Here is a 15,312-nt window from a genome sequence, read left to right as displayed (position 1 = left end):
GAAAATAAGGGAAGTGCCACAAAAGTGGCATTTATGACATTTATTTTGTCCTTTCCAAATGCTTAAGACTTTTAAGGGCCACCAGAAACAAACTCTGAGCGACATGCTAGGTTAACAGTTACAAAATAAAAACTTAAACTCAACTTTTCAGGACTCATCTGGTGTGTAAAGCTGGGCACACCTACAGTGGGTCTTTAAGCCCTAGAAAAGACTATAGTGCAGGTTCAGGTAAATGTTTAATGAAGAAAATGATTTGCAAAGGCCTCTGGCCCTGAGCCATATTAGTACTCTGAAGCCACTGCAAATACTTCTTTCCACTGTAGTCTCTTCTGACTGCAAGTTTTCCCACGTATCCGCCCCTTACAAATCCGGTCCAAGTCTTGACTGCTCCAAATGTCAAAACCTTTAGAAATTAAATCCCCCCTTTTTAAGTTTTTATTATAGAAAATTTTAAACATACGTAAATGTAAAGAGAGTGATAAAATGAACCCCCAAGTACCCATTACCCTGCTTCAGTAATTACCCACTTACGGTCAATCTTGTTTCATGTGTATCTTCCCTCCCCCCACTCTCCCATCAGGATTATTTGGGAGCAAATCTAAATCATGATACTTAATCTGTGACTACTTCCCTACGTACCTCAAAAATAGAAGTATTCCAAAAATAGCTTACTATTATTATCAAATGCAAAAAACTAATTATAATTCCTTCATTTCATCAAATATACAGTGAACATGGACATTGCCTTGCTTTTTTGTTTGTTTCTTTATTTAATCAAGGTGACTGTTCTAGTTTGCTGGCTGCCGGAATGCAATATACCAGAATGAATGACTTTTAAAAAGGGAAATTTAATAAGTTTCTAGTTTACAGTTCTCTGCCACATAATCTCCTAAATTTTGAAAATAAGTGGAGAAGTGCTAACTCCTAATAAGCAAAAGAAAGTGTTTATGAGGATACATCCTCCTTGTCTTCTACCCAGCAATCAACAGAGGGTGACAGGCTGCAGTATTGTCATTTTTTTTGCAGCAAGACTGAGAAAATGTCCCAAGTAAAACAAGTCTATAGAAATGTCCAATCTAAGGCATCCACGGAAAGATACCTTGGTTCAAGAAAGCCGATGAAGTTCAGGGTTTCTCTCTCAAGTGAGAAGGCACATGGCGAACACAGTCAGGGTTTCTCTCTCATCTGGAAAGGCACATGGAGAAAACAGCATCGTTTGCTACCTTCTTCTCCTGGCTTCCTGTTTCATGAAGCTCCTCGGGAGGCGTTTTCCTTCTTCATCTCCAAAGGTGGGTGGCTGGTGGGCTCTGCTTCTTGTGGCTATGTCACTCTGCTCTGCTCTCTCTGAATCTCTCATTCTCCAAAATGTTTCCTCTTTTATAGGACTCCAGAAACTAATAAAGAGACACGCCTCCAGCTAATCCAGTTTAACAGCCACTCTTGATTAGATCACCCCTCCAAGGAGATGATCTAATTACAGTTTCAAACATACAATAATGAATAGGGACTAGAAGAAATGCTGCCTTTACAAAATGGAATTAGGATTAAAATATGGCTTTTCTAGGGTACATACATCCTTTCCAACTAGTGCAATGACATAAAAGTTTGAAAGTATACAGAGGAGTTAGCATGATTTTAAAAAGACATTTTTTTAAAAGTGCGTAGGCATTGTCTAAAACAATAAGGAGGGAAATGGTCAACATACACATTAATAGTATATTGGTCTGATATACCTTGCTTTTGACACAAACATTTTTGTTTGTTTACGATTTGTTTGAATCAGGGACCAAACAAAGTCCATACATTGCAACAGGGTAAATTGGAAACAGCAACAATACAGAGAAGGGACAGCCTCACCAGACATTACAATATATTCTTAAGCTTCAATAATTCAAGCTGTTTGATATTGGCTCAAGGATAGACCCCCAGACTAATGGACCAGAGCAGAAAAACGGAAAATTGACTCAATTACATATGGTAGGAGGGGAATTTGGCAATATCTATAAAAATTATGTATGCCTTTATCTTTTGATCAGGCAAATTTCACTTCTACAAATCTACTTCCAAGGTACATGAGCCAAAATATAAATATATATATGCACAATGTTTATTTTTATTTATTTATTTATTTTTTGTAGCACTATTTGTAATGGCAAAAATCGGTAGATGACCCAAATGTCTGTCAATAATGGACTGGTTAAACAAATTGTGGAACTTTGATGCAATGCAGCTGTGCAAATGAAGGGAGAAGACTTCTATGCACTACCCTAGAGTATACTCTAGGGCATACTGTTAGGGCCAGAAGCAAGCAGAGAAAAGTCTTTATTACATGCTGCTGTTTAAACAAAGATATCTATGTATGTTTAAAAAGGGTGAATTTTATGGTATGTGAATTATATTTCAATAAATATGTCATAACATGTATACATTTAAAAATGGAGGAATAAGGCATAATTATTTTAAATACCCACCAATTAGAGGGAGGGAAGGATGGAGGAAATAAGGCAAAGGAGGCAAAAATAAAAGGTAGTCTTTTTTAAGATACCAAGTTTTACAGATTTTACTTTGGGGCCAGTAAACATTTTACATTATTACAAAACAAAATTAAATCAAAAAAGCAATTCCTAAAAATTGAAAGTAAAATGAAACAAATAAACCAAAGTGTACATCCATACCAGAAGGAACTAATCCAAGTGACTTCATAAAACTGTGATTTGGCTGTACATGCTTGGGTTATACCCTAAAAACAAAAGGAACTGACAAATAAAAACATCTGAAACTGCTCATATGTTGATGGTTGTGATGGCATCTTATTTTGAGACTGTTGGTCTGTGTGCACTGTGGGAAAAATCAAAGGAGCAATATGCTGGGACCCGAGGAACTTAAGGTAAAAGATCACGAAGTTCAGTAAAACCCTGTAACCTTGGGTTGGAACTGAAGTATCAGTATCAGTTTAGGAGGATTTTAATGGTTAAAAACTAATGCATATTTTCTAGTTATTGACAAGGCCTGGAAAATAAGGCCCATCTAGCAGTAACCGGCCTTCCCTGCACACAGGACTGTTGCATTTCCCACGAAGAGGAAACAGGAATCCTCTGAGAAATGGCTGATTGTGGTGCATTTTCTGCCAGAAAACAAAGAAGCTCGGAGTCTCCTCAGGTGGCGTCAAAGGAAAGGACCCGGAGCCAGGGAGAGGCTCTTGTTGGCTAAAGACGGGATAATCTGAACACTAATGAGGATGAAAACCACCATGCATCGAAACCTGTCAGATGCGTGAAATCCCGTGATCCAAAAACCCACATAACAACAGCAACTCACTGGTTATGTTTGGATGGTGCTGAAGTGACAAATGTTTATAGAATTTTGAGAACTGGTAAATCAAGGGAAAGAAGAAGCATTTGTCCTTCATTTCCTATATGGTCTGCGCTTCAAGCTCACCAAGGTTTGATGAGAAATGTTTTTCTTGATATTCCACCTAAATGGATACAAGAAGAATTAGAATATCAGCATTTTGTAAGCCCAAGTAAGTTAATGAATGGAGGTAATAATCACCAACAGTTTTAACACAGAGCAAAAAGCGATGTCATGTACTTCTTCATGAAAGGACACTTGATCGCCTATGACGCAGTCTGCTTACACACATACACCCACATGCACATCATGTGCATGCACACACCTGAGCAAGGCTGTAGATCTGGGAATGTCAGGGACAAAAGAACCTATTAAAAGACACCACGGGGCGGGCCACGGTGGCTCAGCAGGCAGAGTTCTCCTCGCCTGCCGTGCCGGAGACCCAGGTTCGGTTCCCGGTGCCTGCTCCATGCGAAAGAAAAGAAAACGATGCCACAAGAGTTCTACCAGCAGAATTCATCCTGCAGTAAACTCTAATGATTCAGTTTCTTCAAGACAGGGAGGGTGAGGGCAGGGGTGTGGATTTATAGATTAAAAGACACTCAAGAGACGGATCCCAATCACAGATCTTATTTGGATCCCAATTCAGACAAGCAAATGGGAAAACATTTATTAGGCAATCAAAACAATGTGACAGTGACTGGACATTTGAATGATATTATGGAATCATTGCTAACTTTTTAGGTGAGTTAATAATAATAGTTTGTTTATGATTTTTAAGAATTTTTATCCTTTAGAAATTCTTATTGAAATATATATGGATGATGAGATGCCAGGGATTTGCTTCATAATAACTCAGATGGTTGGGGTGGAGAGGGGAGTGGGGCGTGAGAATCAGAAACAAAATTTAACAAAAGTGTTGAAGCTGCATGATGGGTGGACCAGGGCTCATTCCACTGTTTCTTTAGTTTGCACACTGAGGCTTCCATCTGCCCCACTCACGGCTCTCCCTCCTCCACCCAGGCAGACAGCAGCCCCAGGAAGAGCAGCTCAGGGGGAGCTGCAGGGTGGTCCGTGCTCCCCCCCCCCCCCACCGCAGGGCGCCTGGCCCCGGCCCATCGCTGGAGGGTGCACGGAGAAGGGGCCGCGGCCTCAGGTGTGCGGCGGGTGGGGCGGCAGGATGGAAAGACCATGTGGCATCTTCTAATCCAGAGATAACAGATCTGTAAATCATAGGAATGCCAGGCCAGCTGAGTCGCTGAGGTTCTGTTTAGATACCAGAGCAGATTGCCGATGAGGCCAAGGAGAACAGAGTCGCCTTAGGAGTAAAGGGGACGCCAAACACCCAGAGCAACGGCTGAGGGTCTTTTTCCTGCTAGAAATTGCACTCTGCTCTAGCAGCTCCCTGCAGTGCATCCTGCCCCCTCCCACCTCTCTCTCTCTCACATGCACACGCGCGCGCACACACACACGTGCCGCGTGACAAAGCCACTAGGCCACATGGTGAAGACCCTGCGGGCCCGAGAACTCTGATCCTCTGGCCTCTTCTGTCTGTGCCCCCGTTTCATAACAGCCCAGCAGGAAGGGAAAAAGACTTTCCCCCTGTGATTTAATAAATGTCCCCACACCCGACCACGCATCTCGGCCATCTGTTGTTGGGCTTACCTTAAGTGATGGGAGATTTATGTCCAAGAACCCAAAGCACATGTCCCCTTTTCTTTAAAAAAAAAAAAAAAAGAGCTGGTGTTACTGCAGCTGAGACGTGTATGTTAAAAATCTTCCAAACAACAGACTCCTCCAAGATGCTCTGTCCTAGCATAGTTACTCAGACTGCGCAGGAGCTGGTCTGTCCCAGGGCCAGCCTGGCCTGAGGTGGCAGCTCCCGGGGGCTGGAGGGCGCCCCCCTCTGTGGCCGCCAGACTGGCCAGGTGTGCCTGAGAGCGCTGAGGCGTGGGGCCCCCGCCCACTCACCCTGGGCTGCAACCCCTGTCAAGGCAGGGCAGGGCTGAGGTCCAGGGGACAAGAGATGGCATGTAACCCGAGATGCCCTGCTTGCCCCTCTCCTCCCCAGACCCCTCAGACTCTCTCACACAGGTGGATGCCATGAAACCAGGGGAGGGTCTTTGTCTGTGACCACCAGCGTCGCTGTGGCCACGTGGCACAGGACTTAGAAGGGGCTATGAAGATAGCAAATGGTGTATCGGGTAATTTAGGCTAAATATATAAAAAACGAGACATCCCTAAAGCTCCCGCCTTGCCCTCTCTGCACTCTGCCCTGTCTTTGGCTCCCTGGGGCTGCTCCCCTGCTTCCTGGGGTGGGAGGGAGAAAGGACAGTGTGTAAACCACATAAGCACATTTCTGAGCGCTTATACACGTTGTTAACTCTTTGGGCTCACAGCAAATCTACATTTTAGGTACTATTTTATGAATAAAGAATTCAGGATTATCCAGCTAGAAAGTGCAGAACTGAGCTTTGAACCCAGCAATCTGCTCCAGAGGCCATGCTCCCTTCCAGGGACCCCACTGTCTCCCTCATCTAATCCGATCTCCAAGCCCAGCTTTCCAAACCCTCCTTAGCCCCCAGCCTGCCCCCTTCTTGTCCCATCCACACACTGGCCAGGTGAAGCCACCTGCAGCCCTTCAGCCATGCTGCACTCCCCTTCCAAGAGCCCCTCCCTCCTCTCCACCTGTTCAGGTCTCTTGGGATTCCCTGGTCCCCCAGATCCCTTGCTCTCTGAATTCCTGTGCAGTTATAAAGCTTCTCACACCATTCGGCCCTTGCTGAGCACACTTCCTATGTTTCTGTCTTTGATCACTGACAGTGTGACTATGTCCTGTGATGCATAAGGGACCCATTGTTGATTGGCTAATTGTTCGGACTCAAAGTCCAAGGGCGCTGGGGTGATACAGGGCAGTTTGGATGCAGGAGTTAGAAGTCCACGCAAAGTTAATGTTTCTTTATATTTTATGTTTAACACGCACATAAATGTTGCATTCTACCCTGTAATATATTTGTTTGGTTTAGAAGAAAACTTAGGTCACGTGCCATAATGAAAACAGAATCGAAATGTGATTTTAAAAATCTTTGACTGATTTGTTAGGAAAGCAAATCAGGTCTTTTGTTTTCAGTTGGAAACTAATGTGAATCATTCCATTGTCAGATCCAGTACTGAATAGTATTTAAAAAAAAAAATCTTTGATTGGGACTCACCCTTCGGGAAGCTATGCCACAGTTCTCATCTGGTTTCTTGCCACCCACCCCCTCTGCTGGCACAGCACCCCACCAGATACATGCCCCAAGGAATATGTAACAACCTTACTTAGGAAGCCAGGGGTCAGGGAGCTGTGGGGGGCCTGACTGTTGGACCGCCCCACACACACTGGGCGAATAGATTTCTCCACCCGTGGTAGACTGAATTATGTGCTCCAGCAAAAACAAGCTCTTAATCTGTGTCACTGTGCTTGTAAATAGGACCTTTTGAAGAAATCATTCGTCAAGGTGTGATCCAATGGAATCAGGTGGCCTTAATCTGTATTACTGGAGGCCCTATAAAGAGAAGAAACCAGAAGCCAAGAGTCAGAGAAGACCACAGAGGAAGAAGCCAGCAGCAGCCCCAACCGGAAGAACAGACAGGAGGAGACCAAGAACCTCACCTTCCCACGGGAGGCCCCTCTCCCATCTCTGCGCACCCACCAGTAGGCTGGGGCCCCCACCCGCCCCCATCCCCACCCTGTAGGAAAGAATCCACCCTGCGAAGGTGGGGGGAAGTTGACTGAGCTTGTCAGGCTCTCCCCAGATCTGCTCGTCCTGGTCCCCGCCCCCCAGTCCCCCCCCCCCACCCCACCCCACCCACCCCTGTCAGTTCTCTGGGAAGAGTGCCTCCATTCAGTGACACGCACCGCGGCAAAATGCTTCACTACAAGTTGCTTAACTTGTCCAATGATGAAGCTGCAGAGAGGGATTCGAAGCCAACACATCTGATTTCACAGCCCCGGCCCTTTCCCTGCACGGTGTCTTCTCGCTTATACAATGTTTATTTTTCTTGGTACCCAGGAGGCAGGATCCCTTTCTCTTAAGAGCTCCCCAGCTGGGCGGGCACCGCTCGGTTGTTACTTCCTCACCCCGTGTCACGGTACAAGGACCCGCTCTCTGGCCACTCAACAGCCCCCATGGGACCCAGTGTCCCCATCGCAAAACCATCGCGGGAGGCACCATGAGGGAAGGAGCAGCAGGAGTGCAGAGGGCAGCCGGTCTCGGGCTCTTCCCCCGGGGAGCTGGGCTCCGGGGCAGCGACCTGGAGAGACCCCGCCACTGGCACCAGGAGCCAGTGCTGGGAGGGTGGTCAGTGCGTCCTAAAGGTGAGCCCGTGTGACTCCTTCCAGAATGATGCATCAGCCACTTCCTTACTTTGTGCTGTTCTGTGGTTACCAGGTGCAACTCAGAAATCAAACATTAGCCTGTTTTACAAACAAGGAAATCCTAGGGAGGCCACCAGAGTGGCCAGGCTTAGCCTAGAATTTGTTTGAAATCAAACTAATTCTGGAAAATAAAGATATTTTAAAGACTGAGCAGGCTTCTTCGTGAATTTTCTTACCTGTTCTCCGACAGAACCAAGCTGATCTCTACCTGGCAAGGCTGATCCTGGAATCTAGGAAACACCCACGGGGTTCAGAAGAAGGTTTCAGGGGGCTCCTGTCTTCCGGAGGCATCGTTCCCTGGTGAACAAACGTTGCAAGGCAGCGTTAAGGGGCACACGCTGTAAGGGGGGACAGGACCTGCTGGATTTTCCCATTGCATCTGCCAGCTCACTTTCCTTATTAGCACAGGGGTAATCCTGGTGTGCTTTTTGCAACAAAGTCTGCCAACCTTTCCTTCTGAGCACAGCAAATCATACACTATGTCATCAGCACAACTTGCTGCCACGGGTCACATTTTGTATCTTTACTTGGCACCATGGCTCTCTTGGGATATTGCCTTACATGGATACATATATTCTTGGGGAGAATTTATCTTTTTAAAAACATGAGTATGCATGTGTGTGCACACTCTGAAAGCCTGTGGTCAACCATCCCCAACTTGTCCTACTTTTAGGGACCGTGTCTTATTCATCCCCCAAGCCGGTCCTGGCTGCCTGGTGGGAGTGGGTGTCCGTTAAGTTTCCAGAATGAATGAATGACCCTAAGATGCTGCCTGCTGCAGGAAGCTTCCCTGAGGAATGTGGCTCCTTAGGGAAACCCTCCCTCCGTCCACCTTCCCAGACAGATAAGTGGGCCACAGAGGCATTTCTTAGAGAAAAAACTGCCTTCAAGCCCCTTATTAGTGTAACCCCCTTTGGTCCCTTAGAAAGGAATTTGCAGTCTGGAAAAGACCTCCCAGCCTCGGGCGATTTATCTCCAGATGTTACAGAGGCAGCAACCCTACCTTCTCCCACAGGTTGGAGTGTGGGGTCGCCCCCCCGCCGCCAGGTGGGGGACAGGCGACCCCTCCTGGGGTTTGAGCCTGTGATGTGGGGGCGGACTCCCACCCCAGAGGAGGCCAGTTCCCTGAGGGAAGGCGAGGACACCCGGCCCACCATCCACCCCCCGCCCCCCCACTGATCCCGGCCAAGTGAAGGGCGGGTACCTCCGTCTCCCCACCCCGGCTGTAAACACTTTTATTTTCGCTGGGGTTTATGACCTCCCCTTCCAAGGGCTCACGACTTGTTTAAACCAGCTGTAAACAAAGGGCCCTGGTTATTACAGGCAGGCTGCGGGTTTATGGAGGGCTTCCTTTGTCTGATTTTCTCGGCTCTCTTCCTTCCTCCCGCCCGCCCCCCCCACCAGGTACCCCGAGTCTTTTAGGACAGCCCCCCTCCCCCCCCCCCGCCCGCCGCCGAGCAGGGAGGGGGGCTCCCGCCCAGAGCAGCTGGTGCCCGAGGGCTGCGGGGGCTGTGGTGGCTGCAGCGGGGTGGGGTGGGGGTGGCCCGGGCCAGGCTGGAGCTTGTCCCTCCCTGGGAGTGGGAGGGGCATCTTCGGAAGCCCTCGGGGGGCTCACCTGCCCAGCATCTCCAGCAGAGCCTGTGGAGCCCCAGCCCCAGCTGTGCCGGGAAGAGAAAAGGAAGAGGCCTGGGGGCGCGCGGCCGGCCCTTCAGCCCTCCCGGAGCGCCCCTTGGGGTAGAGCATCGGATCACGGTGTCTGTGCAGCCCCTGCAGGTCCACCCCAGCGTGGAGGGCTCCAGGCCTCCCCAGGCGGCCCGGCCCTGTCCCACCAACCCCAGACCCTGCCCCCAGGCCCCAGAGGGCGGCGGGGAAACAAGCTCACCTCTCCAGCCGTCAACCCCTCTGCTGCTGTTTCCGAGTCGTGAGCTCCCCTCCCAGCTGCTTTCCGGGTGTCCTGGAACCAGGAGGGGTGCTGAAGGAGCTGCAAGTGCTCGAGGCTCCCGGCCTCACCTGGGGTCTGCTCGGCACTAGGGAGAAAGGCCACCTGGGTAAGGTCACCGTCCCGCTGGCCGTTGACCCTGCGCAGTGGGGGCTCCTCCCCGGGGGGTGTGCGGACAGAGCCTGGGGGACCGGGAGAGGGGAAGGAGGCAGGGACCCGTGGAAAGGAGAGGCTGTCAAAGTGCAGTTTCTTCGTCTTCTTGCAGCCTGTGGATGCCTCTGCGGCAAGAGTATCTGTTCATGAATTTCAGTGACTGCTTGGGCTTAATGCCTTTTTCCCTGTTGTGGTGCCTGGCCATTTCACCTCCAGGTGTGTTTCATCCCACACAGCATAAAACAATTGGCAACTCCAAACTGTACCCGACACAGAGTGTTGGGAAAATAAATGCATCCTGTCATTCTCTTCTCAGAGCTTCCAGGCTAAGAGGTAAAGACAGAGAAGGCAAACGCATGAACAATCATTGTAAGAGAAGATGGCACTGAGAATGAGCTGGGATGGTGGAGGCAAATCTCACCTGCCCTACTTTACTTCGCTGAATTCCAGCCTCTGGGTTAAAAGCCAGCGTGAAGGAAAGAGCCCCAGTGGAGGTTCTCACGGCCCAGTGGGGAACCCCAGAGCCGGGTGGGGACCTCGACAGCAGTCCAAAGTATCTCTGCCCTTTCTAAAGCCCATTTAAAGCCTATTTTGTTCCTGTCATTTCTCTTTTTATAATAAAATCCAGCATTTTGGTAGCTTTTTTTTTTAAAGTCTATGAATACCTCATCTCATGCAATCCTCATGATAGCTCAATATTTTTGTCCTATTTTTCCAGGAGAGGAAAGCAGGACTTAGAATGACTAAACAGCTTACTCCCCAAATTGACCTACAGATTCAGCACAATCCAAATAAAAATGCCAGCAGCTTATTATTATTATTATTATTTAGAAATTGGCAGTCTGTGTCTAAAATGCCTGTGAAATTACAAAGGCCCAAGAACAGCTAAGACAGTCTTAAAGAAGAACAAAATTTGGGGTTCTACAGTATGGACATCATGACTTATTTTAAAGGTACAGTAAACAATTAAGGCAATATGCTACTGATGCAAGCACAGAAAAATAGCCAATGGGCAGAATAAAGAGTCCAGAGATGTATCCAGACACACAGACGCAGGACTGATGACAAAAGTCCAGTACAGAGGAGACGGGAAAGGATGGCCTTCTCAACATTCATTGTCAGAACAAGGGATTATCCATAAAAAAAAAAAAAAAAAGAATAGCTCTTGGCCCCTTTGTCTGACTCCATATATAAAAATCAATTCCAGATGGATCAATGGCCTAAATGTGAAAGATAAAACAATAGAGTTTCTAGAAGAAAACAGAGGAAAGTATCTTCATGAGCTTGAGGTAGAAAAAATTGTTCTTAATCAGTAAGTTAAAGACCCTTCACGTTGCCCCAGTGTCAGTGGAATTGGAGTGGTCTGATCACTGGCATTTGGGGGGTCCTGCTTGGGGAAATCGAGTAAAGATGTGTTTAATGAGGGTTGGTGAGACATACTTAAGGGGTTGACACCCACTTCTGTGTACAGTTTAGTTATGACTCGCTGTCCTGGTGTAGGAATGGCTTCCATGGACATTTCCATTGCCCACCGCTCTGATTCTTGCAGCGTCATGACACGAAGTTGGAAACTCCTTCCAATCTTTCAGCATGTATAATTTTCAATGGAGAATTTGGTTTTTGGCAATGCTGAGCCAAAACAGAAATTCTCTCTTATGAGGAATATATACAACCATGCAAGAAATAGAAATATGAATGCAGCATACACATTTTTTTATGGAAATCAAGTGTCTATTGGGATTGCTGTGTCTGTAGGTATGATAACAGCCCTGAAGCAGTTATCATACATGGTGAATGGGTCTGCATAGTGTCATATACTTTATGAATTCCAACCACCAAGCTGTGGGAAAGACTGGAGTATCTGCTTTAAAAAATGATATTACATGCCCTTGATCATGGGGCTTACTCTTGTGAAGCTTATGTAGGTACTGGAGAAGCTTAGACTACCTATAGACATATCTAAGAGTTACTTCTGGAGGACCTCTGTTGTTGCTCAGATGTGGCCTCAGTCTCTCTAAGCCCAACTCTGCAAGTGAAATCATTGCCTGCCCCACTACATGGGACATGACATCCAGGTGTGAAAGTCTCCCTGGCAAAGTAGGAGACGACTCCCAGGGATGAATCCAGACCTGGCACCATGGGATCAACAATTACATCCTGACCAAAAAGGGGAAAAGAAATGTAATTAATAAAGTATCAGTGGCAGAGTGAGTTCAAATAGAGTTGAGAGGCTACTCTGGAGGTTGCTCTTACACAAGCTTCAGGTAGACCTTGCTACCTATTGTAGCCTGCCAACCCCCAACCTAGACCATTCCAGCCAATCTTAAAGAACACCTAGGACAATTTATAAGGTTCCACAAGGGTTCCAGGCACTAGAGCAACTTTCCAGAAACGTACAACCTCCAGATGGGTCCCTGGTCCAGATCTAGCGCAGCCTCTCCAGAACATCAGATAGTTCCATCTCCCTACCCCATATTAGTGACAGACCCTTCCAATATAAAAAATTTAGAATTGCTGTAACCCAAACAACCCCAAAGAGAGATATGGAAAGATCAAAGGTGATGGTGCAGTTATACAGAGAAGATAGGACTTAAATGAATATAAATGCTGAATCATTAAATTTATACCTCCTTTAATCTTCAGTATTTTAGAGTAGCTAGAAGTAAAAACCTAAACTTGTGAAATTGTAACCCATGTCAAAGTTAGAAATATGTTCTACAACTAATTGTAGTGCTGTGTTTTGAAATTTATAGCTTTTTTGTATATATGTTATTGTTCACAAAAAAAGAAGAAAAAAGAAGTCGATTGTGATGATAAAAAAGTATTTAAGCCCTCTAGCCTCCTATATTCTGGAGCAGCTAGAAGGAAAAATAGAAGAGAATTGTATGGTAGCCGATGACAAACTCTGGGATCTGTCCCATAACCACTTTTTGAAGAGTGCTTTGAAAACTGTTGCTTTTTTATTTCTTTGCTTTGTATATATGTTATAGTATAAAAGTTTTAAACTTTTAAAAAGTTTAAAAAAATGATATTACAAAATCATTGGCATGTGAGGAGAAGATTAAAACGTATGAAATTTAAAAATAGGATCATATAGAAGTTTATTAGCTAATTAAAATACTACAGTGTTTTCAGGTGGGTTGCAGTGGCTCAGCAGGCAGAGTTCTCGCCTGCCATGCGGGAGACCCGGGTTCGATTCCTAGTGCCTGCCCATGAAAAGAAAAACAAATAAATAATCTATATATTACAGTATTTTTCTGGAATTTAAGATTTTTATATTTGTCAGGTTTTTAAAATTTGTGATTTTGTGATTTTTTTTCTCTTATTCTAAATAAACATTCATATTCACGCCTCGTGGTTTTCAATGCCATTACTATTTGTGTGAAACTCAGTCCCCTTATCTGAAAAATGGGGTCAGTAATATACAATTTATATAGTTTAGTACGAACTTGAAATGAGTTTAAACATATAATACAGAATAATATATTATGCATAATAGCTAAATTTTAACATATAAAATAGGGTTAGATTATTTCTTGAGAGGCTTGACTTACTGCCAAGTGTTCTTTTGCGTCGTGATAAATTAAAAAGGGTTTTAAAAGCAAATGCAAAAAAAAAAAAAAAGAAAGAAAGAAAGGTATAATGGAACTTGGTAACAGCCCCTTTCGTGTGATTTTAAACTTTGCAAATCCATCAGCGGTGGGTCCTTGGTGCGCTGCCCGGAGCAGCCTGCATCACCTCGCTGCACGGTGCCAAGTCTCAGGCACGCACAGACGAAGCTGGCAGGAGGACGCGAGACAATTTCACTGCAGTGGCTGGTGGGCTCTTCCCTTCTGCCCTAATGGCGAGATCGTAGTCCATGGGGACCGAGGAAGTGGAATCCTTTTGCGGGGAGGAGGATGGGGGTGAGTGGGGCGAGGGAGGGAGGGGACGTAGGAGAGGGAATTGAAGGAGAGAAGGGTTGCGCCCCCTGGTGGCGAGCTGTGGGAGGGCTGCGGGTCCCGTCCAGGTGGTCAGGGGCTGCCTTTGTCTTAGCCCGTGCTATTACCAGGGCGGTTTACAGCTGAGGCAGCCCTTTCCCACTCACTCTTTAATTTTTTCATTTCTGCGGACATTCTTTTGTGCGTCACTGAATGCATCTGTCCCTCTTGGCCAGACAGCTTTTTTTTTTTTTAATGTTATTGATATAAAGATTTCTCTTCTTCCAGCGTAAAAACATTCTTTTTTTTTTTTGGCGTAGGTTAAAATAATAGGGTCATAAGATATTTTGTTTATATGATATTTTCGTTTTATTAGCAGTAAACACATACACACAATTAAAACTTCATGTTCTAAACATGGTTTGTAGAAAAAGATTAGTTTTCAAACCGACTCAGGGAATGCAGAGCGTAGAGTTGGTGGCAATATCGCTTAGTGATTTAGACCCAAATGACAATATTCAGTGGTCACGTCAGCACTAAAGAAATAGCGGTTGATGATTTCAATGAGAAAAGATATTGTGAAAAGTGTTGTTTCTTTCCAGGTGTCGCGTCCAGGTAAGGGGCAGGTGGTGGAGCCCTGGGAAGGTGCTGGGTGGCTACACAGCGGCCCCTACTGCTAGGACCGCCTAGCGGGGAGTCGAGGAAGGACCCTGCTGCTGATTCCCGAGAGCAGAAGTGTGTGGGGCGGTGCTGTTTTTTCTGTACTTTACGAGCCTAAGGATCCCTCAAGCCATCGGACACAAAGGGAGGCTCGCAGGAGCTGCTGACCCCACCTGCATGAGGCTGGGCCAGGGTGGGTCGGGGAGACACACCCCGATGGGCGATGGGCGCAGGAGGGTGCGGGTGTTTGTTTGCTTGCAGGGTCAAGCAGCTGATTGGCTCAGCAACGGCTGGAGGAAACTAACCCTTTCTTCACCTTTGCCAGGAAATGGCACTTGCAGGCACCAGAGTGTCCAGGGCTGGGCGTGGAGCCTGGGGTGTGACGCCCTATTGATGGCCGGCAAATCCTGTAGCCTTCCACGTCCTTCCATAGAAGACTCTCTGAGGTTTTTCTGGATCCCTCGCTGGCCAGCGCAGGGCACGCCTCGGGCTGGGGTGGTGGCTCACAGAAGGCCTCTGTGGCAGAGGGGAAAGAAGGCCAGGGGTCTGACAAATGGCCAATCAAGGCAGCTTGTCAGCTGTGCAGGCAGTGTGAGCCTAAGGGGGAGCTTGCAGTCCTTGTTGGCCTTATTTCATAAATCCCACTTTATCTTGCTGTTGATTAAAGCAGTGTGGCTGTGGAAGGCATTGCCTGACATTCTACCCATGCAAGGGCCTCATGGCTCTCAGCTCAGCTCTAAATATTTGTCTGTCACTTCTAAGCTGGAATAAAATAGTGTACAAGAAAACCCTTTGTAAACCGCCCACGCTTTCCTCAAATAGCGATGCAAATTTAAGAATAATGGGGTATATAAGTAAATATTTCCGGA

General features: G+C 46.6%; 1 long non-coding RNA gene across 1 annotated transcript; it reads right to left on the bottom strand.

The window, feature by feature from the left end:
• Positions 1 to 755: 755 nt before the first annotated feature.
• On the bottom strand, positions 756 to 8,872 carry LOC143681676 (uncharacterized). Its single transcript, XR_013174779.1, has 5 exons — positions 8,775 to 8,872; positions 7,948 to 8,068; positions 6,040 to 6,899; positions 5,017 to 5,068; positions 756 to 3,475 (listed from the first exon to the last, which is right to left on the bottom strand). It is a non-coding gene; the product is annotated as an uncharacterized LOC143681676 (long non-coding RNA).
• Between the last annotated feature and the right edge of the window lie 6,440 nt (positions 8,873 to 15,312).

Source organism: Tamandua tetradactyla, chromosome 4, assembly GCF_023851605.1.
Source record: "Tamandua tetradactyla isolate mTamTet1 chromosome 4, mTamTet1.pri, whole genome shotgun sequence".
In the NCBI taxonomy this organism is placed as follows: Eukaryota; Metazoa; Chordata; class Mammalia; order Pilosa; family Myrmecophagidae; genus Tamandua; species Tamandua tetradactyla.
This window is presented reverse-complemented; position numbering and strand designations above follow the sequence as displayed.